Here is an 18,340-nt window from a genome sequence, read left to right as displayed (position 1 = left end):
GCCAATTCAAGCTATTTACCTAATGTAAAAATTAAAAAAATTTTAACTTTTTATTGAAAGACGCAATTAATCAGTACATCCATTTCTCAGCTATCCCATAATTCTTTTCTTTCTGCTCTTCCCAAAAACACAGTCCCTACATGAAACTGATTTCCAGTTTTTCAATAATCATTAAATATGTCCAAACCAGTGGGTAGGCTGTACTCTCTGGCTTACAAATGCAGACAGGTTATTTTCTCTTGAAAATCTTCTCTCCATTCAATTTCAGCTATTCCATCTTTGAAATATACAATTTAGTTTATCTCATCAGAGGCAGTTTTAGCCTGCACATTTTTTTAAACCACGGACATATAAAATTTCATTATACAAGCATTAATTTATATTAACTTTTGCTCTTTAAATATATAATGCAGTTTCAAAAATAATATTTGATTATTTAAAATGGCCAGTTAATTTCTGTTGAAATAGTCTAAATTCATTAACAAACATTCCTCTTCTTACAAGAAATTGAAGTCTTTTTTTTTTTCTCTCATTCCTGTTTAACTTCATTTAGTTGAAGAGACTGCCAAGATGATTAAATCCATTCAGCAGGTCTGATTCAGCTTGATGGCTGCCAGTTACTTATCCCTGCCTAAAGACAACATGTTCTGTACAATATAATATGCATTCTGAAGATAGAGACTTTTTTCCCCCCTGACAAAAGTCATTAAAAGAATATGAATATTTTTTGCACTGTTTCTATAGTAATGAAAGTAAGTTCTAACAAAATTATTCAAATGACACAACCCAGTATACATACATATCTATATATATACACACACACACACAAAGCTTCAATTCATTATATGGAATGCATTCATATATCAACTCATGAAAAAAAAAAATAATAATAATAAATAAATAAATAAATAAAAAGAAATAAAAGAAAGAAACAAATCAATTAAAATTGTAAACAGTATATTTCTTTGGTTTTAATTATCAGATATATCTGCACGTGCGACTGATATTTGCAATTTAAAAAATTTTATTCATAAATAAAGAAATATGGTTACTATTGCTTGGAGTTCAGTTTCATTAAATTTCAGGTAAATGGAAAATATGCCACAGTGAAAGAAAATAAGTCCAAGAAATTGCTGCATTTTATTCACTGATTTATCCACTTTCTAATTAACTTGAAGAGGGTGTGCTACATGATTATTCATCATTTGAGAAAGAATTAATAATGCCACTCTAATATATCACGATAGATTAAGTTGTTTTTATTGAAATACTGCAATTAAATTAAAAAGAGCTTAAAGAAATTTAGCAAAATTTCAGGATACAATTTCCAATCGCCATGTCTGTAAGAATGGCTGCTGGAATGAACTCGTATGAGTTCATTACTTCCTTACGAATTCAGTTCAGAAGCTGCTCCAACAGGCCTGATGACAGGAAATATTGAATTCCCAAAATGTTGCCAAATTTTTTAAGTATTGGGATTGAGGTATTTTCAATTTAATTGCAACATTTCAGTGAAAATTGTTTAATCTATCATGTAATATTTTAGCGTAGCATTATTAATTCTTTTTCAAATTATTCATCCTCATTTTAAATTTACGTTTAAATCAATACATACTGAAATACACAACATCAGGAAAATTAAAGCATACATCAGATTATGTTTTGTTCCTTTGTTTGTTAATTCTGTAATTATGCATTGCACAATGTATTTACATAAAGCAGATACACTGCTCAATTACATTTATTAATCTGGCAATGGTTGTAGTGGTGACCAAAATGTAAAAAATGGTGGTTGGCAAGTCCAAGAAATTGCTGCATTTTATTCATTGATTTATCCACTTTCTAATTAACTTGAAGAGGGTGTGCTACATGATTATTCATCATTTGAAAAAGAATTAATAATGCCACTCTAATATACTGACAGGTGCCAACTTTCTCTAAATTTTGAAATTGTTTTGGATTTTTTAAAATTCTGTTTAAATAGTGCCAATATTTCACCTTTTTTAAATGGATTATACAGTACTGTTGTATGTACTTTTTAAGTTTTAATAAAAAATTAATTTTAAAACATGGCTATGTGTTTTCATTTTCAAAAAAAAAAAATATATATATATATATATATATATATATATATTAATTCTGCTGAATCCTGCAAAAAACATTTTAGACATAAAACAGAAACATCAATCTCTTATTCTCTTCCATTTACAAGTATAAAATGGACTGTTTAATGCATGAAATTTCAAATATGCACATCTGCATATATTTCTGCTTATTATATATAAAATTATTATTAAAAAAATTAAAAAAATATATATTTGATATTATTGGTTACTTCTTTTTTTATGTTTAGTTCCAATTTGGTATGCTACACAGCATGCAAAATTTGACACTTATGTATTTTGCTTCCAGCAGTGTAGCGATCTGGAGAAAATACTGGGTTTTGCAAATACAGTAGAGTGTCAATAATCTGAACTAACTGGGACCAGAGGTAGTTCAGACTTCTGATTTGTTCGGATTTTCAAACTTATCAAAATACTATTCTGGAAACTAAAAAAAAAAAAAAAAAAAAAAAAAAAGGTTTAGTAAGTTTAGAAAAAAAAAAAAACACTAAGTTGTACTTACATATTTTTATTCATAGGTAACAAAACAAATGGAATTTTCAGCTACAATAACACATACGTATAGGCCTTTAACAAAAATAATTACTTATTTTTTGCTGCACCATTTTTGTACTCCGTTTCTTTATTGCCAGATCTCTCACTTTTTTCAGCAAGAGCAGTTGAGTTGGACAGCATTCAGTTTGTTAATCATTTGTCGAGTCATCATTCAGTTTGTTTGTTGATTTTCATGTATCATTTAATTTCATTAATTGGTAAGGTAATAAAAGTATAAATTGGTGCTTTATATCTTCATTTTTATAGCCTATGGATATTTCTCTGATTTTCGCTTATTAGAATTGTTGTTTAATAGAATCAAAATTCAATTTGTAAACATGATCACAATAACTGGTGCTTACTGTAATTATTTTATGGCACCACCATAAAAAAAAAAATAACTTCTGGCTTTTTCGAATTATTGACGTTTTGAATTATTGATGCTCTACTGTACTGGTAATTGTCTTTGCACTGTGAAAACAAATAAATCAAAAACAATCAGGATAAGAGTATAGATGTTTATTAAACTAGTGGAAGAAGAAAAACAAGGAACCCAAAACTTTAAACAACCACAGTGTTGGGTGCTTATCATTATCAAGCTAAAAGTCAAATAGTTGCATAGAGGGTGGCAGTAACCTAACAGGTTCTGGTGTACAATTTCCATATGAAAACCATACAAAGAATCATTTCCGAAACTATTACAGTAAAAGTTTGACTATATTTAGGAAGGTAGAAAAAATTTCAGATTTTTAATCGTTGATTAATAGTTAACATAGGACGTTATTTACAAGGCTCTTCTGCCAGGTTACTGGCCACTCAACAGTCAACAATATTAAACAGAAGCTCTACTGTTGACTTGGCAAATACAGTACATTGTTTGAAGTAAATATAATTATGGAAATATGGGGATAAATTTAGATATTCTACTTAAGTATAACTGGTCAAAAATAAGTACACTTTCTCAGTGTTAAAAACGATTTAATATTTGTGAGGCTGATGCCTCAAATGTTTGATGAAGCATCCACAGAAAAACTGCAGGCCTAAGACACTATGGAGTAGGGGACAGCTTGGAATTGAAGCCCTCCATGAGACAGTGAGGCTGTTTGTCCAAGTTAATCCTTGTTTTCACTCACTGTACATACGAACACAGAACAATGGGGTCTGCAACATAATACTTATTTATTAAAATAGCTATCACAGTGTATAAAGTGTTGCAATTGCTTATTTCTTGATCATGCATCATTGATAGGAGACTCAGCAGTTCTGTACTGCCGAGTCTCCTTCATGTTAGAGTGCACAATTACCCCCGGATCTTTTTTCTTACTTCCTACATTGAGTTTCGTCCTATCCAAATGGTATGTTATTCTGAAATTACTGCTATCCATAATTTTCATAGATTGATACTTGGACATCAAACTTGAAATACCTACATCAATATCAATAAATGTCAGAAGCAGAATGGGGGCCTAACACTAACCCACTGTGGTACCATACTTGTCACAGAAGTCTGTGAAGCATAGTGGCTATATATAACTACTGTCTCCTACAACTTAACCATCCCTTTATATAGAGTAGTAATTTAACACTAATGCCCCATCACACTAATGTATATACAGCAATTGGTATCCTTTTCTTTGCATCCAGTTCTTTTGTGATGACCTTATAGTTAGCTAATCTGATTGGTCAGCCATAATCTGTCATTAAAAAATACATGCTGTGATTCCAGTCGATATGTTCTTGCATTATTTCTTTAGCAGTTTACTCCTTTATAGCTATCCACTTTATCCTTTTGGCTAACCTTACAAGTAGGAGAAATATTTGCACGTCTCCAATCTAGAGACCTCCTCTGAATCTGAGGATGCTCTCATTATTACCTGACAGGTATAATGTAACTGTAGCAGTGGTTCTGCTACGGTTTAACTATTCTAACTCTAATATATGGCCACTGGCTGTGAAGCGTGATGTTATTGCTTTGCAATAAAGATTTTTAATATTTACAGGGTGTCCAAAAACCTCCTTTACAAAACTAAAATGTTATTGTGTGAATATGGTCTATCCATATGGGTCCAGTTGATAGAGAACATCTTTAAGTTTTAGTTAGGGGTGTTCAATGTGGACACACCTTTAGTTACTCTGCAGATATTTTACCTATAATCCAATTCCTCCAACATTCAACACAACCTGTCTCTGTTGATGTGGCTGATTGCTCTGCAAAGGAGTTGTTTAAATTCCATACTGGTTTCTGACCCAAGTGGAACATACACCTGAATCCCCCCAAAGAATGAAATCTAAAGGAGTAAGATCAACAGATCTTGTAAGACATAAAATTAGTGTTTGGCTATGCATGAACCTAGTGGTAATGTGGAGGAGCCTGTCTTATCGGAAAATTAAGTTCCACCATTATCATCCTGCAGTTGGGTCATAAGGAAATTCTGTAACATATCCAAATATACAATGCCCATGTTGGTAGATTCTAAAAAGAAGAGGACTTTCCCTTGGTGACATCTCATAGTTGAAAGTTACCTTCAGACTGTCATGCTGGCATTCCAAAACGCAGGAACATTTCCTGTTGGTGAATAAAAACTTGAAGTATCCTCTATCACCTAGAAGTGGTTTCAGGTTTTTATTATGTACCCTTTTCACAATAATATTTTAGTTTGGTAAGGGAAGTTTGTGAACACCCTGTAGATATATTTTATTTATTTATATTATCCCCTTGTATAAGGCAATGGTCAGGCCACACCTTGAGTACTGTATACAGGTCTGGAGGCCTCATTTTAAGAAGGGTGAAGAGCTGTTGGAATGAGTACAGAGAAGGGCAACAAGATTAGTGAATGGAACAAAGGGTTGCTCTTACGAAGAAAGGCTTAAAATCTTGGAAATTACAGTGTCTGGAGAGTAGGCACCTGCGAAGTGATCTGATTGAGGCATATAAAGCCTTGAATGGTTTGAGCATGCTCAATGCTGATGGCATTCTTCCTCTTGCTCAGAATAATTGCCTAAGAGGGCATAAATTCAAATTGAGGAAGACAGTTGTAGTATACATGTGCGGAAGTTTGCCTTTAGCCAGCAGGTGGTTGACTGCTGGAACAAACTTCCATCTGTTATTGTAGAAGCTGATGAACTAGACAAACATTTGGAGCGAGTGAATGGGTGAAATGAGAAGGATCTGTGTGTGATTTTTTTTTTTTTTTTTTTGACTGATGCTATATAAGCTTGCTTTCTTGCATCATGTGCTAATGCTAATTTATTTATTTTTTTTTTTCACATAGATAATATAAAAGCAGAAATGCATGCATAATTTTTGAAATTTGTGCACTTAACAGTTTTATAAGCTCAAAAATGGACATGAGTGATAGTATTGATACTATTTTTCCTATGGATTATATGCTGTTCCATTCTCATCCACCCTACTTTTACTCTATAATACTAGCCAGCACTATATAATGAAAATATTCAAAACGAAAATCGTTTTGAATATTTTCGTTAGATTCTTTGAATTGCATTAATTTGAATTTTAATTGTTTTAAATTGATTTTGAATTGTGTTAAATTGATTATTTAATTATTTATATTTTACTTTAATGTACCGGTAGATTGTTGATTTTTTCGTTTTTTTCCGTTTTAATTTCTAGAGGATATCATACGGAAGTGTTCTACGTACTATATTGAGGTAAACTCCTCTTATTAATTTACTAATATTGTTATCAACGTAGAACATATTGAGTATTACAGCTCTGATTCATACAATCTAATTAAATACATAAAAAATTTTAAATAATACAGAAATACCTCGCATAGCGCCGGTTTTGCTATAGTGCGGTTTACAAATTGAAAAAAAATTAACTGTGTTACACACCAATACATTTGATATGTATGTATGTATTATAATGCCAGCACATAGGCCAATGCGTTATGGATTTAAGGCCACGCTGACTGTTGTCGCAACTCCCATTATATGTTAGCATTCATACATTAGTAACCACTCTAGCTTACTAATATTTTTCATTTTTATCATTTTAATTTCTTTTTTTGCAAAAACTTCGTGTGCATCAATTTAAAGTAAACACCTATATATTTTCGCAACTCGACCCATATATTCAAATTGTCGGATCCTGCATTACATTAAAATACATACTAATAATACCTCGATCAGCGCGGTATTTTTTTGGCACGAATTAACCGTGCTATGGGAGGTATTCCTGTAATTAATGCAATCCATTACTAAAAGGTGAAATATATATTTCAAACAACATTCAAAAAAGACAGTTGGACACCTATCAGGTGAAGTGCAACCATTTTTTTAACAAATTGGGTCAAGAACACTGGTTAATATTTTGTATCTACATTCACAAGGAATTCTGTAGGGAAGTGGAGGACAGAAGCTTATTAAACTCTTAATGATTTTGTAATAACTGAGAGCAAAAGAAGAGAAATTGTTGAAGTTAAACATAAGAAAGGCACCTGGGGTGGATGGAATCTATCCAGTTATAATAAAGGAGGCGGCAAAGGAAATAAGGAAACTTAGCCGTAATTATGAGAGCATCCTTGTACCCAGGGGAGGTGCCAATGAACTGGACATGTGCAAATGTATCCCCAATTCACAAAGGGGGATCAAAGGGTAACACGAGTAATTACAGACCTGTTAGTTTAACTTCTGTACCGGGGAAAATAATGGAGTTACTGGTTAAAGAAGCATTGCAGGGTCATCTAGACAAGACCACAGTAATAATTGTTAAGGAGACGTCTTGCCTGACCAATTTAATTGGATATTATTGTGTGATCACAAAGGAACTGGATGCAAAAAATAATTTTGATATCATATACGTGGATTTCAGGAAAGCTTTTGATGCTGTTGCACATGGAAGACTACTATATAAATTAGAAAGATATGGCATTAAGGGCAAGTCTCTACAATGGATAAAAAGGTATTTCAGTGAGAGAAGACAGAGAATGGTAATCAATAGACACTGCTCTTCGTGAACTAATAGTAATAGTGGAGTCCCGAAGAGTTCAGTGTTAGGCCCATTTTTGTTTTGTATATTTATCAATGATACTGATGAAGGTATATCATGCTTAATGTCAAAGTTTGCAGATGATACAAAGCTTGGCAGGGTTGTTTATGATAGTAAAGACAGTATGCTACTGCAACAAGATCTAGAAAAGTTGGGCGGATATGCTGAGAAGTGGCAACTAAAGTTTAACATTGACAAATGCAAAGTACTGCATATTGGTAACAGTAACCACAGAGAAATGTACCAACTGTATGGTACTACACTCAGGGTTGTAAAGATTGAAAAAGCCTAGGGGTAATTGTGCAGGCAGATATGAAGTTTTCTGAGCAATGGAGACGGGCTGCCAGAGCAGGTCATGGAATCTTGTCAATGATATACAGGAATTTTGCTAGTAGGGATAAGGAAATGATTATTCCTTTGTATAAGACAATGGTCAGGCAACGCTTTGAGTACTGCATACAGGTCTGGAGGCCTCATTTTAGGAAGGAAGTAGAGTTGCTAGAATGAGTACAGAGCAGGGCAACAGGATTGGTGAGGGGAACGAAGGGGTCTTCTTACCAAGAAAGGCTAAAGTTCTGCAAATTGCAGTGGCTGGAGACTAGGCACCTGCGAGGTGATCTGATTGAGGTGTATAAGGTCTTGAATGGGTTGAGGACACTGAATTCTGATGGGATTCTTTCGCTTGTTCAGATTACGAACCTGAGGGGGCATAAATTCAAACTGAGGAAAGACAGTTGTAGAGTAGATGTGCGGAAATTTGCCTTTAGCCAGTGGGTAGTTCAGTGCTGGAACAAACTTCCATCTGTCACAGTGGAAGTTGATAGATTAAATAAATTCAAGGAAGAACTGGACAAACTTTTAGAGCAAATGGATGTGTGAAATGGGATTTTTTTTTTTGGCTGATGCTGTATAAAGCTTTCTTTCTTGCATCATATGCCAATGCTAATGCTAATATAATTGGATAGATTCCATTAGCCCCAGAAATCTTGTTCACTTTAGCTGCAAGAATATCTCTTCCAGCTTCCTTTTGGTTATCATAAAATCATTTAGCTCTAAATCAGTATTTGTAAGATTTCTGGTATCCTATCTCTAAATTCTTCCTCGTGTGTGAATGTAGATGCAAAACATGTCAGTAACTTGGACTGGAACATCCATAGTTATGCAATTCACTCCAGTAGAACACTGTGGTTCATCCCTTTCCATTTAACACTAAACAAAGGTTTGGCTATTCTAAGAGACATCAACTGATTTTCTTTGCATCAAGAAGGAAAATAATGTTGCAGACTATGCCCTATTCAGAAATGTTGAGTCAATGTTTTCTTCATAACAATGACCCTGTTAATGGTCATTGTTATGTTTCGAAATGCTGCTGACTTGGCTGTCAAGAGCATTTCCAAAATGCTCACCAGAAATAGAAGATATGAACTAGTTTTTTGTTTTTCTAATCTGGCTGAATATTCTCTCACAGCTCAGAATTGCTAAAAAGAATTATTAAAATGCGACACATGGCTTGAGATAATTTGTTAAATTTCAAGTTTCCTTGTATCCTTTGTCAGTTCCAAAAACAAGGACCACTGTACATCAATTCTTCTTTTGATAGCATCTAGTAGATACTCACATTGAAACAAGAAATGATGCTACAAAATATCTTTTGCTTCATTTATTTCTATCTTTAAACAACACCAAGTACTGAAAACTTGTCCACAAAAAATTTCAGATTTGAAAATGACACTGTTAATTGATGGAATATATCTTACATTGGCATTTATAAGAACATCATAGGTAAAGAGGCCTGTTTGCTCTGGATTCATTCTGCATAATCTATTACATAGCACAGAGCAAAACCGAAAGTAAAATAAAATAAATGACAGGTTAAATGTTAAATAGTAAAACAGAATATGTTAAATTGTTTGTTTGTTTGTTATTTTGTTTTTAGGAGCATTAGCAACTAAGGCCATATTGCTCCGGGGATATGCAGTGGGAATTCCCTGACCTTTCCGCATCCTCTGTATTTGGTGGGCACGGGCTCGAACCCCGGTCTAATCAAGAAGTGTGTGCTACGCACTGCTGCTCCTGCCCACCTGGCTACGGAGGCACAAAAAATATGTTAAATGCATACAGTACAAAAAGCTTTCAGTTATTATGGTAACCTTCATCAGTTGAACTGAAAGTTCAGGAACATAAAACTTAAGAGCATGTAGTGCCAGTCGTGCACAGTAAACTGCTTGCAAAAAATGAATGTTAAACATTTATAAATACTGCATTTCAAACTACGCTCATAGCTATACGATACAGTGTATCCCCGCTTTATGATATTAATCCGTTCCAGAGACATCATCGTATCGTGAAAGTATCGTATATGAAAGTATAATAACACATTGTTTTTTGGTAATTCATTCCATGACCTCGGAAGTTAATTTTCGCTATATAACTCTCTGAAAGGTCGTTTTTATAGTGTAAATTATATTACAGTAGTTACCAATTCAAATCATTAAAATGCACTAACTTTCATTGTTATCGTATGTTCTGTTATAAGAATCAATTTTTAACGCCTTTGTGATATTTTTCTAAAACACATTTCTGGAGGTCACGACCATAAAACAATAAAAAAAAAAATTTCCACTTTCCGGTTTATTCGGCTTTTCTGTTAGTGCAAGCAATTATAAACGGGTAGTAAACTCCATGTTATTGCATTTGCAAAATACCAATAGCTGGAATTGTGTGGTTTTTACGTTATTATAGTGAAATGTGTTTCCCCTTTAGTGAAATCCTGAATCATACAAAAAACATAAATAAATTTTCAGAACCTTGTCTTTGTTCCTTTTTTTTTAAACTTCGTAAACTTGTTACTCCGTGCAAATCATGTTAGTTGCAATTTGTGCGTTCTGTTAAAAAATGCTTATGGATGCTATTGAAATTTATAAAAAAAGAGAAGATTATCTTGGAAACAAACGCCTCTTGAAACATTTTTGAAGAAGGCTCCTTGTGCAACAAACCAACGAGTGCCGAGCCAATAATGAGTGATCAACGAGTGTGCATTTAGTCGATGATGAAGAATCATTCTTTAACATTTGTAAGTCATAAATAATTGCTTTATTATTATAATTTGCTTGATTTTACAGGCTACGTTTTCATTTCTTTGGATAAATCAATCATTGTTTAAACAAACTAATTAGCTAACTAATTTCATTGTTGAGAATGCAGCCCCTATTTTTAACATTATTTATATGGGAAATAAAGTCCCGCTTTACGAGCACACGATAGGAATGAATTGACTTGTAAAGTTGGGAACTACCTGTATTTAACATATTCTGTTTTACTATTTAACATTAAATCTGTTATTTATTTTATTTTCTGTTTCGCTCTGTGCTACATAATAGATTATACAATATAAAAACATCATTTTTAAATGGGACTTGTGCACCACATAATCACATGCAATAAAGTACTTCCTCACTGAGCAAAAGAACAAAATTTTCTCCTCTTGTTTTAGACTCTTGGCAGTACAAATGCCTACGACTAAGTAAAAATCATCCTTCTGGTTTAGTCTTCTCTGGTAATCTATTTCCAAAATGGAAGTGGGAAATTTGAAACTATTGTTAAAATAAACTGGACACAACATTCTTCAACATATATAGAATAAATGACCTCAGTATTTGGACGTTGAGGTACATTGGATTGAAGGCGCCTCCGTAGCCTGGTGGGAAGGAGCAGCAGTGCGTAGCACACGCTTCTTGATTAGACCGGGGTTCGAGCCCGTCACCACCAAATACGGAGGATGCGAAAAGGTCAGGGAATGACCACCGCATATCCCGGAGCAATATGGCCTTAGTTGCTAATGCTCCTAAAAACCAAATAACAACAACAACAACATTGGATTGAAAAGCTGTGTTTGGATTTTCAAACTGTTGGAAAACTACTTTATGAGAGAGAGAGAGAGAGAGAGAGAGAGAGAGAGAGAAGCATAAACAGACTTTCTGCACGAGTGAGAATAACATGCCTAGAATTATCAGCTTGTTTGGTCTGTTTAGGATTACATTTACTGGAAGTCTGCAAATCAGTTCTTTTAATTGAGTTCATCAATTTGGTAACTCTGAATAAAGTGTTCATATTGCTTTTCTCTCTACTTCCAACTTCTTCTTTAAACAGATTTATCAAATGTTGCCACTATGTTAGCAGTCTAGTTACACATTTAACCAAACACAATAAACATTTAGACACATGCATCAAAATCTTTTTTACTTCAGTAGCATGCATCAGTTAAAACTATTTAAATGTATCACTTTTTAGCACTTTTTTCTAGAGAGTAGTATATTATCACCAAATATTCATCCAGTTTCACAGGAAGGCATTCAGCACTCTTTTCAGCACATAAATTAATATTGTGACAAGGCCTGTTACTATCAGGTGTTCAATCTCCTCTATTAATACCCTTGCTACTCAGTTTTTAGGCCTACCAGGCACATTATCAACATTGATAATGTGCCTGGTCTGAAGCATAAACAGACTTTCCAAAATGGAAAAACAGTTTTTAAAGGAATTTTGTATCCTTTCAAGTCATTCAAAAGAAAATGTCAAATGTTGTCATGCAGAGTTACCTTCCAATGCTTGTACTGAGAGCAATCTGCTTTTGATTTGACGATTTTTTTTTTATATAATGAAAAATCACCAATATGGGATATAGCTTGGAATAATTTTAATAACAGCCACCTACAGCAATCAAAAATGGTTCATTTTTCAGACCTATTACTACCCCTCTTCTTCACTATCTGTGCAATTTCATTAACAATGCCTATTGTTTTTGTTCTTCCACAACAATATTATTATTGCTATTTTCCTATAAGGAAACATATTTCTGAACAACAGGTTTGCATGATGAAACATGATTCAGGGAAGAGTACATTCTATGGCAAAAGATGCAAATAAACATTCAGCACATACGGCATCATCACATGAAAAGCAATTTATTTTTGTATTTCTTTCTATGAATTGAAAGCTATTGTTATGGTTATTTTTTTGAAAATGTCTGATTATATCATGTTTCCTGCTGCTTTAAACTGAAAAATCACACATACATGCTATACTATATACAGTGTATGTGCTTATTGATTACTTAGGGGCACAGCATAATTGATAACATTAACTGATTGATAACAATAACTGATGAAACAAGGGTGCTACTGTTCAGATGCATTCTTTAACATGAATTGTTCATTATTAAGTTTTAGCTAGAGCTTATACTTTTTATGGTACTCGCCTCGTAATCCATATGGTTTGAAAACATCAAATTTAAAACCTGGTCCACTTTACAGTTTTAATTATGTATGATAACCTGAGAAAAGAGTGGTGCACTTCTTTTTTCCTTGGGGCATCTTTTAATTGCATTTTTCTTTCACTTTAAATTCGATGTCTTCGAACCACATGGATTAAGAGGTGAATGCTGTAAAAAATCATAAGCTTTAGCTAAAAATTAATGACAAAAACAACAGTACTATAAGTCCTTGCTATAAATAATAAGCATGAATTCTTTATTCATGAAGGGTGGAAATTGTACATAAAAAGCTGGAAGCAGAATTATAAAATGGTTAATGCTCTACTGTAAAGCAGTCAGATTAGTAGGAGTATAGATGAAATATTTTCTTTGATGGAGCAATGACACTGACAAAACAACCATACAAACTGTACAAATGGCCCACATGATGAATACCACTCAGGGGAAGTAGTAACTGTAACCAGACATGCAATGTGTTGGAGTTCAAGAACAAATCAGGATGTTATGTAATCACTTCCACTGCACATGCGTAAACTGCAATAAGGCAAAAAAATTATAACAAAAATTGAAGTGCTGATTACAATAAACACTGTTTCTTCTACGTATATCTGATCAGGACTTCATAAAAAGTGATAACATTATACAAATGATAACATTATCTGTGATCACAATAAGCAGCATGTACTATATATATATATATATATATATATATATATATATATTAGTGATGTACAATAGGATAAAGTGACAAAATAAGATAGGATAAGGTGACTAAAATAATATAGAAGTAAAATGAGATCACATTGCAGTGTTACTCATAATTTCAATGTCATCATCAAAGGTCATCCACCAAAATTATGAGAAAGATGGCAATGCTCTTTCTTCTGTTTCCAACATGTTCTGTATGCTATAACTCGCTTCCACAAGTTATGGGCATTTGAATTTTGCAGTAAGAATAGGGCCTAATAAGTTATGCTAATAATTATAAGTAGAGCACAAAGAACATGGATGACCTTACAGAAGCAAGAAAGAACCAGAAAAATGCAGTCATGATAAGAATGAAAAAAATAGGAGTAAACTGGAGGGACTGTACCCATTACCTTGCAGTACTAAAAATGGCTGAGCTATACCATCCATGTGTATATTTGTGTGTGGCACACACTAGCAGTGCCTGGTGTTAGAGTTTGAGGGGGAAAAAACTATTCTTACCGCAAAGTTCAAACATCCATAACACATGTTCAATGTGTTATGGATATTTGAACATACAGAATGTGTCAGAAACAGAAGCAAGAGCATTGCCATCTTTCTCATAATTTCAGTGGATGACTTCTGACAATGACATTGAAATTATGAGTAACACTTCAATTTTATTTTATTTTACTTCCATATTATTTTACTCACCTTACCCTATCTTATTTTGTCACTTTATCCTATTGTACATCACTACATTTCTTATTCATTTCATCTAGTTCACTTCTCGTGTATACCGTAAGTTCAACAGTTAAATCCAATCACTCTCCACTATTTAATTATTTACTTACTACTATATATATATATATATATATATATATATTAATTACACTGGAAACTCATTTCCACTGGTTGTTACTGTTTATCTTTCTATATATATTTATATATATGCACAATAATATATATATACATAGTAATATATACTAAACGTATATTATTTACAATACATGGAAATCTTGCATGTCTTCTAAAATTTTATCTGGCATTTCTTTGGCATCTTACTGAAAGACCATGTTAATTAGCTTTGCACTACACAAGTACTATGAAAGGATTGCACAATAACAGAGAACAATGCTATTACCTCACATTTCTATTTTGCAACATAGGCTATCACAACAGCCGATATTTGGAACATTTTAAAAAGATCAGAATTTTAACACAGTTTTATTTATTTTTTTGTAAAGAAAAAGATGGTGAAAAACTGGATTTATGCCAAAAGACAGAAAAGGGTGAAATCAATTAAGAAAGACAGATTCTTTATCATAAATTAGGAGTTTACAGTGTGCAATTTGTAGATTTAATTCATGGTGCTGCATTGTACTTTTTTCTTTTTTTTTTTTTTTTCATTTGATCTCTAAAAAGTATCTTTTGTATTTTTATACAAATAAGGATAAATTTATTTGTTTATCACCCACTTTATTATTATTTATTTATTATTTTTTTTGTTTTTATAAGTTCATGAGATTTGTATTATGTACAATTTTTGATAATTTCAATTTTGTCAAATATATCAGTCACAAAACTAACCAATTTTGCTGCTTCATAATTTGAAGCAGCAAAATTGATTAATTGGTTATATTAGAATTTTTCTAATATAACCTGACAGCTCATAATTTGCCTTATCTTGCATAAATTTCCATAATTTATGATAAATTTAAAAGTTATCATAATTTATGGAGAATTTCTATTTCTCCATTAGAATTTAGCTTAGGGACAATAATTTTATAAGTTAACTTAAAAGAATAAGTAAAATCGTGCAGTAAATTTAATTAAATTTTTTTTTATCATTTCCTGAAAAATCAATAAGATAAAATTTTGGAATGGGAAGCCTCACATAACATACTGCCTGCCACTCAGAGCTAGTGCAAGGGTTTTGTGTGTGCCCTAGGCAAGACTTAAAATTTGTGCCCCAGTTGTATTCTGTACCTTCCATCTGCCTATCTATCCATAACCCTGCCTACCAACAAGCTTACCTATTCCCACCCATTCATCTATAATATTATGTTGTAAATCAATCTTTTTTAAAAATATATTCTTAATATTTGATAAAATATTTAGATAATGTTATTTCTTTATTCAGAAATAATTATTACCTTATTTAATTTAATTAATTATTTTTTAATCACTAAAAAAAATTACATTTTGTCGGAATGTGCCCCTAGGACCTTTGCACCCTAGGCTTGCCTAATGGATGGGCCGGCTCTGCTGCTACTCTATTTTTTTTTTCTAGGTGTTTATGTATACCAGATTGATTAAACATTAATTACACTAGAAACTAATGTCCACTGGTTGTTACTGTTTAAGAATCTATGGGCTTCTTACTTTCCCCACTCTTCTCTTAAGCCAATCCTTTCTGTACACATTATACGTGCCATATTCAAATACTACATCATTAATATCAGAGTGACATAATGTTTGATATTTTTAATGTCACTATTTTGTGCATATTAGAAAGGAAGAGATAACATAAACTTAGAAAATTATATTAACAGGAAGGTTCCATGGTTTTAAAGTATTACTCAGCAAGCAGGCATGTTTATGAAATTTAACAACCAGGAAAAAAAAAAAAAAAAAAGGATTTAAAAAAAAAAAACTAATTTAATTTGGCAATTAAATGCAATTCACAAAAATATAAATCTTTTATCCTTTACATTGTTAAAATAATGGATGACACTGCAGAATTTTAAATGATTTCCAATTATTTTTCCATAAAAACTGAAAGTTGAACCTTGTAAACCAATGTATCTGTTGACATTTTTTTGACATGCTCACTTAACAGTTAATACATTTGCCACTACCTATATTTGAAGATGGTCAATATGCTGCAATTTTTGGAATGCTGAGAAATAACAAAATTGTGAAATATTCAACATTCTGAAAATCTGAATAATAGTTGAAAGGTAAAAACGTCTAGAATTCTTAGCAAAAAGCAAACACTTCCTTTTGGGCTGAGTTGTAAATCAGAATGAAACTCAAAATTTTATAAAAAGTTTATTCCATGTACATAAACTAACCTCAATAGCTTTTAAAAAAAAAAAAGAAGAAGAAAAAAGCATTGCTACTAATAGCCCAGAGCCAACAGACTAAAGCAGTTAATTTCATCTGCCTTTACTTCACTATATTCATTACAGCACAGAAACTGTGTAGCCCCATTCATTTAATTAATGCTTATGTCAGATGCAGCAAATGTGTTAAGGATCTGCCACCAGAATTCCTTAGGGCAATCAGGTGGTTCTTCGATAGTTCTTTGGATCAGCCACGATCCAAAGTAAACACCTGTCCCTTTAAAGACATCGAAATTATTTTAACCAATCTGTTTAATAAATTTTCTGAATTATTTATGCACAGAGAGAGAGAGAGAGAGAGATTGAATTCCTAATATAATTAATTAATTATAAGCAGGAAACTTTGTGAAGGTGTAGCACAATAAAAATCTAGTTATCAAAACAGGAAATGATCAAAATCTACAAAGAAATATACTATTTACTGAATATTGAACATAAATGCACAAAAAATATAGAAAATAGCATGTAGGCTTAAAGAAAAATAAATGAAAAATATTCAATTAAAAAACAAAAAATGTCAATTAAAAATCAACCTTATGATTGTATAATTCAATATATATTCCAAGCTTCATTTTTACATTAGTACTGTAAATTATTTATACTTTTTTAATAGGTTGTATCAATGTTATGAAATGAAATGTTACTTTTTTTTAAGAAAGTGTTTTTTTTTTTTTTTTTTTTATGAACTAGGCCCTTGAAAAAATAACTGCCAAAACTTTAAGAAAATTAATGGATATTTTATTTGAACAATAACATTAATAACATTCAGTATATTTTTGTACTGGGCAAAAGAAAATTCTGAAAACTCTAAATAGTAAATACTTAATAATTATTAATTATATCATAGATTAAACAGTAATTAAAGGGGGGTAATTGTACATTAGACTTCACTAATTTTAATTCAAGGAATATTTCATAGGAATTTACTGATATTTTTCATTTACAAAGGAAAATTAAAATATTTTATTATTGTGGAATGGTGATTTAATCAAAAATGTTGGTTGGTTACACCAGTGAAAGTCAACCTTTTTTTTGTAGCATGCCTCCTTAATATGTTTTTGAAGACAAGCATAGCTTAGAAATTCTTAAAAAACCTGCACACCCATGATATATTTTGTTTGATATATTTCAAGGTTAAACTTTAAAATATAGTGGTGTATATATGAGGATCTTCAAAAAAAAATTTTAAGTGGTAAGAGAGCTATATATAAAATATACATATTTATTTTTACTTATTTTATGATAATTTATCATGACACAAAACTTATTTATTATGCCTGTATAACCCTAGAAAGGACCTCCTGTAAAAATATTTTTTATGCTTATTATGAAGATAGCAGAAAACTTCAAGTATGCTTTCTAATGGTTTATATAATAAACTTTAAATATGTGTACAAAATGCAGCCCACTCATTTTGAATTCCACTAAATAATAGATAAGGATATTTAGAACATATGTAATTATGTAACAGGCATTAGGGCAAGTTACTGGCAACACTGTACTTCTGGGACTAATGTTATTAGTGGTGTCCTTGGGGTTCAGTGCTAGTCCCCTTACTGTTTTCAATATTTATAAATGATAC

At 32.0% G+C, this 18,340-nt stretch overlaps 1 protein-coding gene across 6 annotated transcripts in view; it reads right to left on the bottom strand.

The window, feature by feature from the left end:
- The window catches only part of LOC150080831 (DNA (cytosine-5)-methyltransferase 3A-like), a 945,959-nt gene that overhangs the window by 203,528 nt on the left and 724,091 nt on the right, over positions 1 to 18,340 (bottom strand). The window lies entirely within an intron of this gene.

The sequence above is a fragment of the Mastigoproctus giganteus genome, chromosome 9 (assembly GCF_048544385.1).
Source record: "Mastigoproctus giganteus isolate SK-2022 chromosome 9, ASM4854438v1, whole genome shotgun sequence".
NCBI classification, from domain to species: domain Eukaryota; kingdom Metazoa; phylum Arthropoda; class Arachnida; order Uropygi; family Thelyphonidae; genus Mastigoproctus; species Mastigoproctus giganteus.
This window is presented reverse-complemented; position numbering and strand designations above follow the sequence as displayed.